This window comes from Brachionichthys hirsutus, chromosome 13 (genome assembly GCF_040956055.1).
Source record: "Brachionichthys hirsutus isolate HB-005 chromosome 13, CSIRO-AGI_Bhir_v1, whole genome shotgun sequence".
NCBI classification, from domain to species: Eukaryota; Metazoa; Chordata; class Actinopteri; order Lophiiformes; family Brachionichthyidae; genus Brachionichthys; species Brachionichthys hirsutus.
Window position 1 is genome coordinate 9,559,753 of NC_090909.1, and position 16,366 is coordinate 9,576,118.

The following is a 16,366-nucleotide window of genomic DNA, read 5'->3' on the forward strand; positions in this document are numbered from 1 at the left end:
TAAGGGATGGGGCTCGGAGGGCCAGCAGTGGGTGTGTGCATGTCAATTAAGCAGGTGTTTGCGGGGCGAGGGAGTCGGTGTCCTCGCTGGTTGCTGTCATGGCAACCACAAGCCTTTAATGCAGCCCCGCCGTGAACCTTCCGGCCCAGTCCTCTGATGGGGAGGAGTGGGGAACGTGATTATTTGTGGCCCGAGAGCCATGATGACATCACACTTGAGCAACATGCCCCCCCCCCCTGCCTCCGACGTTGTGGCCAGTCAGCTGGAAGCGAAGCCCTTCCCCATTACGGCACCTGACAGGTAATTATCGAGACATGGCTCCAGATACAAACACATGCTAATGAGTTAGCGCGAATGGGCCGTGCACGGCGAGCTTGTGAGAGGGTCTCGACCCACGGCTATCATATGAATAACAATCCTGGCGCCGACCCCCCCCCCCCCCCCCAGCCCACATGGAGCAGCAGTACCGCTGCCGGGCACCAGATCCTACCCAAGAGGCCCGTCTGCCTGTTGGCTGACAAATAACTGCCAGGCTCCCCCCCCCCCCTCCCTCCCTCGCTGCCAGCTCGTAACACATTCATATTTTGCCCAACAGCCTGCCCTGCTGGGCTTCAATGTGCCAAACGGCGGCCATCAGCGGCATAGTGGCAGCTTCTCCTCGCGTCCATATGCACCGTGTTTGTGTGCTGCAGATGGTCGCGGCTCCAGCATCAGGATGCATGACACCAGCGGAACACGCCGGCGGGCAGACGGACAACAACCAGCGGCAAATCAGCTCGCAGCACGCGCCACCCCACATTTCATGCCTTCTGGCATTTTGAAGTGTTAAAGGTGGACGTCAGCTGATCGGCAAATGTGCCGCAGAGCTCAGAGAAGCCACGTGAAGACCAGCAGGGGGGGGGGGGGGTCAGTCTAAATGCCGTGGCGCACTGCTGAACGAGCGGCCCAAACCAACGCAGCGTTTGGTGAGCGAAGAGGAAGACGAGACGAGGGGAGATGTCTCAGCAGGCAGAAGATGACAAGGTGGGCGTCGGCAGCTTCCGCCCCCGGGGCGCCGTCACCGTGCAGGAGGGAGACGTTACGTAAGATGAGCGCCTCCAACCAGCCTGCAGGACACGCCGGCTGGTGCACAAGCGCACCCCCCCACATTAGGACAGTCACCAACAAGGAGATCTGTCAAGCCGCACAAACACGCGTCAAGCAGTTAAACACAGTTTAAAAATAACTTTATTAATCAAACAAACTTATCAGCTGGCTCATCCGTAAAATAACAAAAATAAATCCAAGTTGGATCTTTTTTTTTAATCTTGTGTAATATTAGACTGCTTTATTTATTTTTATTCCCCTTAGTGCTGATTCCTGGCTGTTTTTATCATACATGATACCAGATTATTGCGCTGGAAGCTCTACAGCGGTTCTGGTACGACCGTGAAGTGTCACCGAGCTGAAATGTAATCACCAATGGCTCAGGAAAAACATAATTATTCTTTACCGTTTGTTTCCTCGCGTCTCTACATCCTGGAAGCCGACACCACACATGACTCGAGCCCATTCTTTGGTCACAATCCTCCCATCCATAGGTCCAAAATTAAACAATTTATGATTACGATAATTAACCCAGAGGGATTTTCAATTGGATTCGCGCTGAATTTCTAACCTTTTTATACAATAAAAATATTTTCCTTTGATTTTGAAACCAGGTTGGTATCAGTCAGTGAAAGGCATCGGGCCTCCTCTGACAACGACTGTGACTGATCCTCTCTGATCAGTCACAACAGCAGCCGGGCGCTGCAGGAGTTTCCGTCACCTTCAGGGGAAGTCCGTTTATCTTATCTCACTTGTCTTCCTGTTTCCTGCGGAGGAGGAGCAGCGTTTCTGCAACCCTCAGCAGCTGACCCACACACGAAGTGGTCATAAGGGCTACTGTCAGCATCTGAGAGCTTTATCTGCACCGACACGATCATGCAAGAAAGCCTCTGGGTTGGGGGGGGGGGTCTGAGAGCAGAGCCCAAACCGAAAGACACACACAAGGGGGCACGTGCTGCTACAGGAAGAACGCTGCTATCACAAACGAACGATGATGCAGGGGAGAGGAATCCCCCATTACTCTACGATCTATCATCATCAGCTGGCTAAGAGGGGAAGCACAAAGTGGACCCCCCCCCCCCCCTCTCCTCACATCAGACAGACAGAGCTGGAGTGGTTCAGGAGGATGACGGATGGAGAGGGAGCACAGATGGACTGGGTTTGGGCTCAACTACAATGGAGTCCTTCACAAAGAGATGATGGACCCGACGGCCATCACTGACGGGATGCAATTCACAATGAACTCAACTAAGTGGTTTATAAAAGGGTCTAAAATTTAGAACATTTTCTCAGGTCGCAGGTGAAATTCTCTCATCTGACCTTTGTTTAATACTCTACCAGCCGAAGCAGCAGCAGAGCTTCACATCTCAGGAAACGGAACCACCAACAACACGTCTTGGTTACCAAACCAGGACGTAGCTTTGGGTCTGTTGCACTGACGAAACAGAAACCGCCGAATGAAGGTTTAGTCAGGACTAGCGCAGACAAAAATGTCATCTTTTGTAGCTGCCTGCATGCGACACTGGGTTTTTTGTTCAATTAATATAATGAAGTATTATATTCTTGTACAGAAACAAGGAGCTGTGGTGTCTGAACAAGAACATTTTAGAACCATGAATCGCTACAAGTCTCGTTCTCCCTGCAGCGACGAGACCAGCTGCTCAGCATCAATGTGCAGGGATGGGGGGAGTAAAGGATGGGGAAGGGGGTGTTGTGCTGCTTACCCTCCACTGCAGGAACTGCAGACTGAATATAAATGACAGCATCGAGGCAGGTAGGAGTTTAAAAACAACAACACAGCGCTTTGGGCAGACGCCTTTAAATAATATATCTGTAATAAAGAGGCGCTGCACGTCTTCACACAGAGCAGCAAACGCAAAATCCAGGATTCAGCAGGCCGAGTCGCCGTCCCTGTGATCACACTAATAATTAGAGGATGTGTTCCGAGGGGGGGGGGGGTCCTTACGCTCTCTCCTGGTGATGAAGCTGCAAACATCCAAAGAACAGATGAAATATTCACCCCCCCCCCCCCTTCCCTCCCTCCTGCACACACAGACAAAGGCTTGCTGCCGTATCTGTACAGTACTGCTACCCCCCCCCCCCCCCCGCAGGAAACTGTAGGTGGAAGAAGCAGCAGACTTTGGAGGCCACTGCTTATTGGGACTGTGTGGGCACCCTGGTGAAAAACTGACATCACGAGCGTGTCGTGGGCGCGTCGAAGGCTTAATGGTGCAGGCAGAGTTCAGCGTGAACTCACCACGTACTCTCTCTCACGCCACGCGCACGCTCAAACGGGGGGGGGGGGGGGGGGATAGACAAGAAAGAATCAGGCTCGAGCCATGAGATGCATCAGATCACAGAGCATGACTGATACACTGTAAAAAATTAGATTACTAAAGTAGATTACTACCACTACCAGTGAAGTAATGCGTAAGTACCATTTTAATGTTTAATTCAGCTACATACGTCCAAAACATAAAGTTATTCCATTTAGTGCACGATGTCTCAAGGCAGCCGCTCCTTCGGCATTCTGCAAAAAGCATTTTGTTTGCTGCCATCATGAAATGTATTACAATTCCAAAAAGAGTAATTCCGCAAATCGTGAAAACGTCGATGCTGCCCGACTCGAACGTCGTCTCACGGTAGCGTACGGTTAGCGTCTAAATAGCGATTCATTCACACGCAGGTGTCTGAAAAGAGTCTGAATCTGAGCCTTCCTCTTCATCATCCGGCCGAAGCAGAGCAGAGGGCAGCAGCGGGGATGAAGAAAAGATGGCGCCGACTGGCTGCATCTTTACTCAAATCCGTTATGGTTTCTGGAGTAACAGCAAAACGCGTCCTTGTGGCATGAGAAGCGGCAGGAAAGCAGAATCAGCACCTTGCAATTAGTCGAATAAACATTTAAGGGTTAATCAGATACAGACAGAGATACTCTTCTAATGAAAGTAATCCAGCGCTGATTTCACGTCGGGAAGGTTTTATATATATATTTTTTAATGGCTTATAATACTTAGATGTAAAAGATTGTTGAGGTCAGAAATCAGGAACCGTCAGATTAAATGCAGTGAATTTAAAGCTACAGCGTTTTTTTAAATCTCACGTCTCTTTGGGGACCTTGGGGCTTCAGCGATTGCGCCAACTCGGCGGCGTCCGTCACAAGCGCAGCTCCCGCTATTCAAACTGAACTCTGAACTAGTTTTCACTTTTGCTTTCTGTGCTTGATCCTCCTCGCTTCAGATGAGAGGCTCGCTGGAATTCAGCAGGAAGCTCTCGACTGTACACAAACACCCACTTGATTTTGAAAAAGTGGAACCAAAACAAGCTGCACGTCAGATTCATCCAGTCAGCGTCTCGAGCGGGGGGGGGTCAAAAATGGCATCTGCATGCACATTTCTGTGACTGGTTGATGAAGACTGTGTGACAATAAAAAGCCGCGGAACTAAAACGGCCTCGAGCTGAAACGGATTCAAGGTCGACGTCTGAGAGGAACCGGCCTCTCCTTTCACACGTTAGGCTTCTGCAATAATCCGCCGATCCTCGTCGTACAGAGGCAGCGGATCCGACGTACCGTGCGAGATCGTTTTTCCAGTAACGGTCGCGCTTGTTAACGGCCCGCCGTCTTCGGCACGCGATCGGAACACTGCAGACAGAACAATGCGGGGATTTGCATCAAGAAACAAAGTGAAGGTTCCTCTGGAGGAAAACGAGCCGAGAAAGTGAAACATTTCGATGAAATGCGAGATTCATTTTCACGCACTACGCACCGGCGCCCTCGGTTCGTAAAAATACGACAGTTATTCCAGAGAAGTGCAGCAGAAGTGGAACGTCAACATCAATCAGCCGATAGACTTACAGTTCAGCGCGTTCTTAGTGCAGCCCGGAGACGGCCGCGCCGACAATATGTACGAAACGACAGCGGAAGAAACGCGCAGACTTCTCGGGTTCGACCGCCCTCGGCGCGATGACGGCTTCCTGTGTGCGTTCGCTCTGCAAGCAGAAGAGCAGTGGCAGTGAACGGGGTTCCTGTAGCAGAAACGCAGCAGCACGCACACACACACACACACACACACCTGACCGACACACTCAGAACACTAAATAATGGAAGGCGTCTGTGTGCACTTGTTTCACAGCAGTCAATAAGAGGAAATGTTCTTACCGGCTGACATGGAGCAGGAAGGCGACTCGCAGAAGGGAGAACAAGTGCATGCGTGAGAACCGTGTCGACACACGCGGCCGCACGTCGGCGTTTCCGCCCTATCAGCTGTGGCTCCGCGGCGGGGCGGGGCCCGCAGCTTCCTTAGAATAATATGACGAGGAGGGGAATTCCTGTAAGAGCCAGGAAGAGGGAGGGGGGGGGCTGCCTGAACTGAGTATGCTGGTTGACGTCACCGAAACCGGCTTTGGCACCCTCCAGAGGATCCTTCTCCCTCCCTCCCTCCGTGTCCGAGGGGGAGGAATTCTACGTAGCCTGCCAACTGCTGGTTGCCCAACAGCTCCCTGGCGGGTGAGGAAGACTCAGACCAGCTTATTTCCGGCGGTTGCATCTTAACACGAAGCTCCTGTTTGCTTCAGAAAAGTTTCACAAACGCTCAGCTTGGCCCAAAATACCGGATCAGGATTCGTTTATGTGTCCTTTCATCACGTGATCACAGACTGAAACTGAAACTGTCAACGATCCTGTGAGAACGTTACAAAAAATATAAAAATACTGAAGGGCTTGTGTTTTACCGTCGCATCTACTCGTCCCTCCCTCGGAAAAAGCAGAAGGCTTAAGCAGTGCATGCAGGCAAACATTTTTTGGGGGGAGCAAAAAGTTCCAAAAACAAAACAACACTCTGTTGCCTAAACACTGATCCTAATTTTCCATAAGCCCAGAGAGAATTCTCAGAATCAGGAAACAAGATTTATTTATTCATCTGGGCTCCCAGAGAGAGAGAGAGAGAGAGAGGTTTCGCAACGATGATTCACTGTCTCTCTAATTGGAGAGAGAAACAGTTGCAGCTCAGTGCGTCAATCTTCCGTCCAATCCCTGCAAGGGATTTCTTGTTTTGGCTTACGAAAACAAGAAAGGAACTGAAGTTGGTTTCATTTGCGTTGGTCCATCATGGAGAGCGAGAGACAGAGAGAGAGAGAGAGACGATCAGCCATTAAGGCTGTTAAAGCTGCAAGTAATCATCCAATCAAATGACACCAAGAAAACAATTAACACAAGGCTGATTTGCTGTCAAGAAAATTGGGAGGGTCCATTGAAAATCCGAAGCAGCTAATCAGAGAGCAGCCATTGGTCGGCTGTTTCGCTTCATCGATGCCTCCTGAACCAGGAAGTGATCGAATTCACCGAAAATCAACTCCAATACAATTTGTATTTCAGTGCTGACAGGCCATCGGGTGTTTTTTACATTATCTACTGATTTCATTTGAGCCTTTTCTCCGCTCGATGCCAGGATAACACATCTTGAAACTGCCACTGGGTGCGAGAACGAGTATTTAAAAATCAAGAGCTTTCAAACACAGAAAAAGTCCTACTTAGCACTGGAAGAGTCACACTTCTACTACTTTTAAGATCACCTGCCGTTTGTTGCTCGTTCCAGCGGCTCAAATGTGACGATCTGATGCTTTTATTTGTGGCTTTAGAAAATCAGAACTTGTTTTTTAACCACAACTGATTGCAGGGAAAAAGAAATCAGGACTTCTGGGACATTATGTATGGAACCATAATTTGCCTCCAAACTAGTTGTGATGTCACAAAAACCCTCTTGTCTTCTCTTTCCTAGCAAAAATAAAAAGCATGTCCTTCTTGTAAAGCTCAAGTCTAATTTGATTTCATTGAATCGAACACGCCGTGTCCCGGATGAACAGCGCTCCCTGTGTAGAGCCAAGCTGCTCCTTTTATTCACGGAGGAAAATCCTTGGAACATGGAGACTCCGTGGAAATTTGTTTTCTAACTGCAGAAAAGAAGACTTTGGTTTCGGTGACACTAAGAGCCGGGAAGTGATCTTGTGATGATTCTTAAAGTCAGCGGGAAACTGTGCCATAACTGAAGCTCTTCAAAAATACAAAGAGCAGCCAAGCCGTCTTTTAAACAGCGACGGACGTGTTGACACTGAGTGGTAGCGATAAAGCTGCAGGCTGTCAGTCTGTTGGCCTGCAGGGCGCCACGGGGCGAGGTTTGCTGTGACCACAGGGGGGGGGGGGGGGGGCCTCATCCGGCTGAGCATTCGACGGGAAAAAGAGCATCCATGTTTCATCCCTTTGGATTAGTCATTACGGGGTATTCTGAGGGTTTGGCCACAAAAGTGTCCCGGAAAATAAGATACCGGAAAGTATTTCCTCGAGTCAGGGACAACAAACACCTTTTTGCAGAGTCATTGCGTGTGTACGGATGATAAACACCTCACAGGCAGGGACTCTGTGATTAAGGCCAACCAAACCGAAAGTACGAAGTCGGTGTTAGCGGGTCGGCAGCGAAAACAAACACCGACTCACAGAATCAACTGTCCAGATAAACGACACGAAGACGGGACTGCAAACGCTGCTCTGTGTACTAGGAGGGGGGGGCATCGCCTCATCCCTGTGGGAACGTCGGGGTTAATGACAGCTGAGCTAGTGATAATGCAACCGATGCTGGATGGAGTAATCCAGCGAGCTGCCCGCAGTTCATCGGGGTTAAAGACGCGTGCACGATCACGGCGACGCGCACAAACCTGCTCGGAAACGGCCACGACTGAACGGCGCCGTTGCCAAAACTGTTCCGCCCTCTCCGCGTATGAGCAGACGCCCAACGATGACCCCTTTCCTGCGCTGAAACCCCCCCCCCCCCGAACTGAAACCAGTGCAAACCCACGTGGGGAGGCCCGGAGACAAACGCGGCCCTCAGCCGCGGGGTGGACGCTCTCGTTCTGCTCGGGTCAACGCTTGTAAAGGCCTCGGAAAATAGACGTCACATTACCACGAAACAAATATTTTCCCACTGATGGCGCTACAATAAACTGCAGGCTGCTCATACTTGCATTACTCTTTGTACCGGATTATGTTTGCATTGAAGTATTTGTACTTTTACTCCAGTAACGGTTCTGAGCAATCATCCCATCGCTGCTAACACCCAACCCACCTTTGTTGCAGCGTCATAAAGTCAACATGCTTAGCATCAGAACCGATTTGTGACTCGGCGGCACTGACGCACGCAGGCACGATCCAATCAGCGGAATCTAACACAATTCCGGGCCCATGAGTTTCATCCGGTTGATGGATCTGTGGCGCTCTCGTATCCCTGAATCTAATCACGGTGACATCCTCGCCATGTGAGGAAGCGCCATTACCGCCGCCGAGCCTTCTAGGAAAAGCTGCAACTTTTAATTAGATCTGCATCTCATGAGGCTGAGAACAGCGAGAGGGCAGGAAGTCAGGATCTAAAGCTACGCAAGGTCACTGATCGCGCTACAAAACAGCAGTGGGATCTCTCTCTCTCTCTCTCTCTCTCACCTATTCTCGTCCTGCTCCTTTCTACTGTTGCAAAACAAGCCGCGTGTCTCCTCCATCCGCTTCCTCCGACAGCTCACCCCCTGGGGGGGCGGGCGGGGGGGGGGGTGTTAATGAGGGCTGTTTTGTGCACTGTTGGACATGAAGGAGCCACTTCGGGTGGCATGAAATCCATTTGGATTTCAGCTCAGGTGAGGCGATGTTGCTCTCCCTTCAGTTGAAGGATGAAATCCGTATTATTTGGGCTTCGCCCAGTTTAGAGTCGATCAGTCACACAGGAAGCCTTTCGGTATATTGTTCTAGTCCTCCGCCGGGTCACCCAGACACCAGCGGCGTCCCGCAGGGCTTTCGTGCAGCTGCTGCGAGCGTCTCTCTGTGGATGCCTCCAGACAGCCCATCTGCTTTTATACCTCATTTATGGCGTGCTCTGCCTCTGGCATATACAACACGGAGGGACGCGCCTCGACAGCGGCCACAACAGTCAGCCATGTGTGGGCGAACCGGTGAAGGCCTTGGCTCCGGTGCGTGACGAATTACTCACTTAAGTTACTTGGATGTGTGAAAACGATGCAAAAACAATCGTGAAAATGACAAAAAAAATATTCAAAAAATACCCTCAGTTAACTTCACTTTCAATAATATTGCACCTTTCCGGAGACGAAGGCCGCAGCGGCTGAACGAATGGGCGGCGTGCACTAGGACCGTAACGAAATCCTTAGCCGTTTGATGAAGCAGCTGCTCCTTCTCACGATGATGCAATCCTCAAGATAACATTCGATTTGTATCCCGACCTAAAGACATTTACGTGCTGCAGCCTCTGCGGCGTCGGGAGCGGGACGGGAGCAGCAGCGTTTGGCCCGCGAGCCGCTGCCCATGGACGCTGTGGGTGCTTCATCCCTCTGATGTTGCTGCCGCCCACCTCCACGCCGTTCACAGCCTCTACTCTGCGGCAGGCAGGAGGTAACTTACATAACCACACCGGGCATGAGCAACATGGCGCTAGTCATGCCTCCACCTTGTCCCCGTCCTCCTGCCTCTTTCCATCACCATCCTCATCATCACCCTCTTTACCCACCATTTTCCGTTTTCAACCTCCCTGCCCCCCTGCCCCCCCTGCCCAGTCCCCTCCCTCTCTCCTGTTTCAATCACATCAGAGTTGTGCCTGTTGCAAAAGGAAACCAGAGGTCATTATTCCGAGCGCTGCTCTTGTGTAAATATCGTGATTTGAACTATATATTTTGAATGTTCTTTTTTCCTGCCGCTTCACTTCGTGAATATTGGAAAACGCCAGAGAGTAAAGGAAGCGAACGGGAGATCCTGCCAACCTGAGGCTGCCGGTGAAGGCGGGCGATGCCAGGAGCGCCAATAAGATGAAGCATTTAAATAAAGCATCATGAAAGTACAAAGGACAAGCCATCAGCAGGGGGGCATGCAGGGATCCAAAATAACCTCAGTGTCAGTGTTTGCTATTCTAATATTACTATTAATAATAAGCACATCTATTTTTAGTGGAGGGGGGGGGGGGGGGGTAAACGCGGTGGATGATCTCACAGTGCGTGGAAGAAGAAGTAGAGTCACAAGTGTTGCAAGTTCAGCTCTGGTCTATCTCCGGACCGAACTGTTGCATAACACCATCAGCTCAAGCTTATCTCGTCCTCCCTCTCCTGCTGTCGCCGGGGGGGGGGGGGGGGGGGGGGGGGCAGCCAGAGGTTAATGAGGCGCTGGACCGATGCCGTTAGGTGGAAGAGACGTAAAGACGCTATATGCAGAAGGAAGAGGACAGAAGACTTGGAACATGTCTTCGAGGACACGCTCCGCTCCTTTAGCTGCTTTAAAACTAAAAAACAAGAAGCAGATCCGAAATGATTTAATGAGTCATGAGAGCGTTTCATTCGAGCAAACGTTTCGTGGTTCCGGCTTTCCCGATGAAACAGTTTCCCTTCCTTTTGCTCATCTTGGATTTTTAGAGCGACGTGTCTGCGAGTAAACAGCGAGCCGATTGCTTCTATTGTGCTCAACCAGTAGAGCAAACACAATCCGAAGGTGTCGCCCCCCCGCAGGAGGCGGGTGGAGAGCCCCCGGGTTATTTACAGACTCCACAGACTGCTATTACCATTGATCAAGAAGAAAAGTTGTGATCAACTTAAAAGGGACAGTTCCCATCGCGACAGGATCGCCGCCATAAAGCAGCACCAAACACAGCTGAGGCAATTTATGGGAAATGAAGGAATGATATCAGAGAGGGGGGGGGGGGGGGGGGGGTCAAAATGAGAGAAAGGTAAAGAGCGAAACAAAAAGACTTGCAGCGAGGAATAAAGGTCAAGCGTTCAGAAAGCTGCACGATACCTGTCAGCAGGGGAGAAGGGTGCCGCAGCTGGGGGGCGTGGGGGGGGGGGGGGGGGGGGTCGCTCAGGAGCTGCCGGGGTCCTCCTGGAGTCTGACGCTCAGGACACCTGACATTCCTGACCCAGGCAGACACTTTCCCCACAGATAACCGCCGACATTCCTGCGCCTCCCTCGGTCTCCCCCAAGGAAGAAAAAAAAAAAAAAAGAGAGAGAGAAGGCGCAAACTGAAGTTGCGTCCGTCCGTCCGTCTGTCTGTCCTCGCACTCCGACACGCAGCTGCGTTTGTGTGCCGAGCTTCCACTTCTCACTTCTGCGTGGCTTCTCCGCCGTCTGTCAGTGGAGCAACCACGCTTCTCCCTCCTCCCTCCTCCCTCCTTTGTGTTACTTCTCCCACCTCCTCTCCTCCCTTCTCCTCCCGCTCAGTCTTACTTCTCTTTTTTTTTTAATCCCTACTCCGAGTCAGGGAAAGCCCTCCCTGCTGGTTTCCCTAAGCAGCAATGCCTTCTCTCTCTCTCTCTCTCTCTCTCTCTCTCTCTGTTTTATTTTATTTTTATGCATTTATTTTTTTTAAAGCCAAACAAAGCAGAATGAAGGCTCTAAAACCAGCACAGGTCTCCAACTCATCTGCGACTCGCTGCACAAACGCGCTTGTCAACAACAGATTAGCATCCAACCTACTTGTGGCGCCCAACCTCACGCAGGCTATAAATACGCGTCTATCCGTTCTGTGCATTGATCCTATCTGCGGGGCGATCAGAGAATTAACCTGGACCCGAACACAACACCACCTCCGAATCGCTACATCACGCAATGGTTGGGATTCTTCTTAGGATCAATCTTCAGAATCCGCAGCAAAGAAGAGAGAAGACATTTTCGCTGTTTACGGCCATGCGGGTTCAGGTCTCATCTGACTCTCGCGGGCTTTAGGTACCGTTCAAGTGAGGACACGCACCGTCACCTGCTGGACTGAGAACAGCACACACACACACACACTCCCACACACACTCTCACACACACAAGGACCCGGGGAAACACCTGCACTCACAGCCGAGACTCACCGCTAGTCATGCCAGGAACATGGAAAATAAAACCTCGGCTCGGGTTTCATGTTACAGGCACACCTGAGCTGACTCACATGGGAAGCAGCTTAAACTGGAATCATCCTGATTTGTTACTGTCGATCGACACCTTCTCTCGTCCTGCTAACCCCTGGCGAGGGCTGTTGGGGGGGGAGTCGAGGATCGTCGCAGCTCAGAGTTCCCCCGAGTCGCCCACCCGAGAAGCTCTGGGAGCTCAGAAACCCCCTCCCAACATTGCTGCCCCATGGCAACAGCAGCTAAAGGAAAAGATGGTCTGTGTTACGCAAGAGGATGAAGCCATGCCAGCAGGCAGGCACCTCATCCTCCTCCTCATCCTCCTCCTCTTCCTCCGTCTCATTTTCACAGCCTCCCAATTAACGTTTGTACTAATCGCTCTCCTAACCCGACATCCCTCTCTCACTCTTTCAAACCTTTTACTCTGGCACCATCTTCTCCTTCATCATCCTCAACTTCTTCTTCATTTTGTTTCACCGACTCACACACAGTGTGCCTGCAGAAGCACCGTACCGCTGCAGCGGCACGGCTGAACGACCTTCTCCATTTAAAAGGAAACCGCTGTTATTACGGTCAAACGGACAGGCGGCGTGACGTCACCGCCCGGTAGGAGGCTCAACGCAAGCGCCTGGACCCTGCAGAGCTTCCCATCGTGCACGCTTTAGATGATGATGGGGCGTTCTGCACGCTTCACCAAGTTACATCCAGGACCATTTAGCCTTTTTTTTTTAAACCAGCCGACTGAACAAAATGTTTAGCCGATATAAAGAACGAGGAAACCCGAAGGGACGACACGGGACATTGTGTCACGTCTTCTGTAAGACAATCCATTACATCGATGTAACCAGGGGCCTGGAAAAGGCTGCAGAGAGAGTGGATTAGAGTTTGAGATTGTTAATTGGGGTTAGAATGGAGGTTAAGATGAAACTGATTATATAGCAGATGTTTGTCTGCGCTAGCAGCTACAGATCCTGGGCCCTGGTTTGGGCTGAGTTTAACGACACTCATTCGTTTTTGACCTTTACATTTGTTCTAATCCGTGCTCATTTGTTTCTGTAGTTGGTGCCTCTCTGCCAGATCTAAATGCTTGGCTGTTCCCGATCCTCGAGTTCTGGTTCCAGGACTGCGAGCGTAGCATTGGACGAGGCCTGGCTGAATTAAAGGGATGTTTATCGCCGCATTTGTCCAGACAGTTTGAATAAATGACTCATATCCGCCATTGTAGTCTCTAACCCGAGCAGGAATGCTGCAGCCACTGCTGAGAATTCCAAGTTATCTGCAGTTGCATCATCAGCTTTGCATCGTGTGCAGATGATATCATTATATTTTATGGAAACACTAAATTTTCTTCTGCTGGGTTTGCTAGAAACCGTGTTGGCTGGACATACCCGTCTGTCCCCTGTCCCTCCCGTCTCGTCCTGCAACGGCCCCTTGACCTCACTCGAAAAATGTGTGTGTGTGTTTATTTACAGTATTGACCCGCCGCTGTGTCCATGTCTTTAAAATATTGACTTGACCCGTCCGACCTCAACCGATGAGTCGCTCATCCTTCCAGATGGCTCGCGCTCGTTTGGGGGCTTTCAGTCTTTCACCATCGACCTGTTGAGTCCAACGAGTCTGGCCAGCAAAGGACAACAGACCCCCCCCCCCCCCCCCCCCACACACACACACACACACTCCTCCTCCTCCTCTGCATTTTCTTTCAGTCAATACTAAGCAAATGCAAAAACAGCCCCGATGAAGCGACGCACTCCCTCTTGAAGGCGAGCAGCGAGGAGGCGCTGAAAACAAAGAGCGAGTTTCTGAATGACGGCGCTCTGAGACGAGGCGGGGTCCCACGGGGAGAACCGGCTGGATGACTTGGGAAGGATCTGCCAAGGGGCGTGTCGGACATGACGCAACTTATTAGCATCCTCTAGTCGACAGCAAGTTAAAGGTCGGATTCATCCCGTTTATTGATTATTAAATCAGAGCACTCATTACTTCGTTTGAAATGGTACAAACTCCCTGAACGTCACATTGCTTTTTATTATTTGGCAAATTCAGGTTATTTAGGTAAATAAAAGGATTATTTATATATATATATATATATCAAACAGCGTTACTAAAATGAATTAATCAATTAGCCCAAATCAATCAGCAGCTGTTTAGATGATGGTGTATCGATTTCAATATCCAGATAAAAACGTGAGAATTTGCTGCTTTTCACAGTTTCTTTATTAATTAGAATTTGTCAAAACCACACATTTGTCTCGTCTTCTGATTTTTGCTGGCTTCGTCCACTCCCACAATTACCATTTTAAAAATCAGATTTTGTTGAACACAAACCATTTTCTGCGTCGACAAACACACCTCGCCGCTGTGAGTTGTGACACACACAACCTAAAGGTGTCTCCTCTGAGCTCCCTTCATTCTCCGTGCGTCACCGAGCCTTTAGAGGGCCGTGAGGTCAGAGCTCGGGGGCGCATCGAGCCATTTAATGGACCGGTCTACACGCAGCACAGCGATTTGTTCAAAGGTCATCTTCCACCATTTGTTTTTTTTTTTTGGGGGGGGGGGGGGGGGGTTGCAGTCCAGTTGGTCACCTGTGAGTAAAGCACCAGCCTGAATTCCCGTGTGACCTCATCTTAGTCAGTCGAGTCACAGGCATCAGCTTGTGTCTCGAGAGCTGCGCCCTGATTGGCCAGAAAGCTGCGGTGACGATCGCAAACGACCCACGCAGCACAAAGACAGCAAATGCCACCGTTGATGAAGACAACTCAACGGCCTGGCCTCAAGGAAACCAGATGACCCCCCCCCTCCGAGTCGAGGACCAGGTCCCCAGAAGGCCGGCTTGACTGATGACACGAGACTTTCATGTAAATCCGTCACTTTAAATATAGAATCATGTGTGTAATCAGTGAGGAAAATAGATCGGGGGTTCATGTCCCTGAGCAGAATTAAGATGCCAATGTTGAATTAATTATGAACCGCAACGCTGCTGCAGTAAAGCGTGCCCGTTAATATAAATGGCGGCGCTCATTAACATACGCACAGCCAGTCAGAATCGGAGGGAGAGTCAACGCATGGTCTGAGCGGACACGGCTGGATAAAGGATGGCGAGCAGGGGGGGGTTCACGGCGGAGCGCAGGAAGGCTGCTCTGGGCTTTAACTCAAAGAAGAACCAGCAGCCTTCCCACATCTGAACCGACATCCACACCGAGCGGCTGATACAGAGCGACATCCACCCATTCGCCGACGCCCTCAAACCCCACTGGCCAGCTCGGAACCATTTTCCGGTTGAATTGAGAGCATTGTTCCTCATCCGGCTCTTCGGACGTGGACGAAGAAACGCCGTCGGCCTCATTCGGCTGCTGATGAGACGCCTTTATGACATTTAGACATGCGCGTCTTAAACGCCGATGTTCCCACGCCGCAGCGTCATTAAGCTCCTTCCTGATTTACATGTGGCTCGACCATCCACTGAAGCCATGAAAGATTCCACCAGGATGAACACGTATCGGATCCGTGCGGATCCCAGATGCGTCTCGGAACACGGTCCACGTCATCTCCATTCATGCCAGTATAGTGCCATGATCCCAACTTTCCCAGCCTCTCCCAGCTTGCTGTGCGTCTTTTTTAGCAGTTTTTAATTTGACCAGTTCTCCCTGAGCCCCCCCCCTCCCACACACACACACACACAAACACACACACACACACACAAACACACACACACACACACACACAATGCTTTTCTTCCTCCTTCATGCTCCCCCTCCTTCCAAATTCATAGGAGGCTCCAGCAGCCGGACACAAGGAACAGCACCTGCAAGCCGAGACTCATGCTGCTCTGTTTCCCTGGCAACCCCTACATTGGGCTTTGCGTGTGCAAACCATTAAGCAATGCCAGCACTGCATCCACACACACACACACACACACACACACACAGAAAAGCGCCCCCACACAACAACCCTTTTAAGGGTTTCCGGCTAGCAGCGTTAGCGACAGTTTATCCAAAGCTTTTTTGTTGTGTTTTGTCATGTTTAATATTTTTTTAAAGCGGAGCAGCTTGACTCGCGTAACATTTTCCTTGCATCCATAAAAGGGACCGTATGGGAATCAGCAGCCCCCGCCTAACAGAGGCAGGTTTGTTGGGGGGGGGGGGGGGTTTCTGCGGATGACATATATCCTCATTGCACATAGGAGCTCTCCACCTCCTCAATGCGTCATGAGCACATCCCCAAATAATGTGACATCCAGCACCGGCACCGGTCCTGCGTCTCCACTGCAGGGAGAATATCTTCCCCTCTTCTGGGTCTCACTGCTGACGCAAGCAGAGACAAATCCTGCCGGCCCCAACCAGGTTTTTTCCCCTCTCAA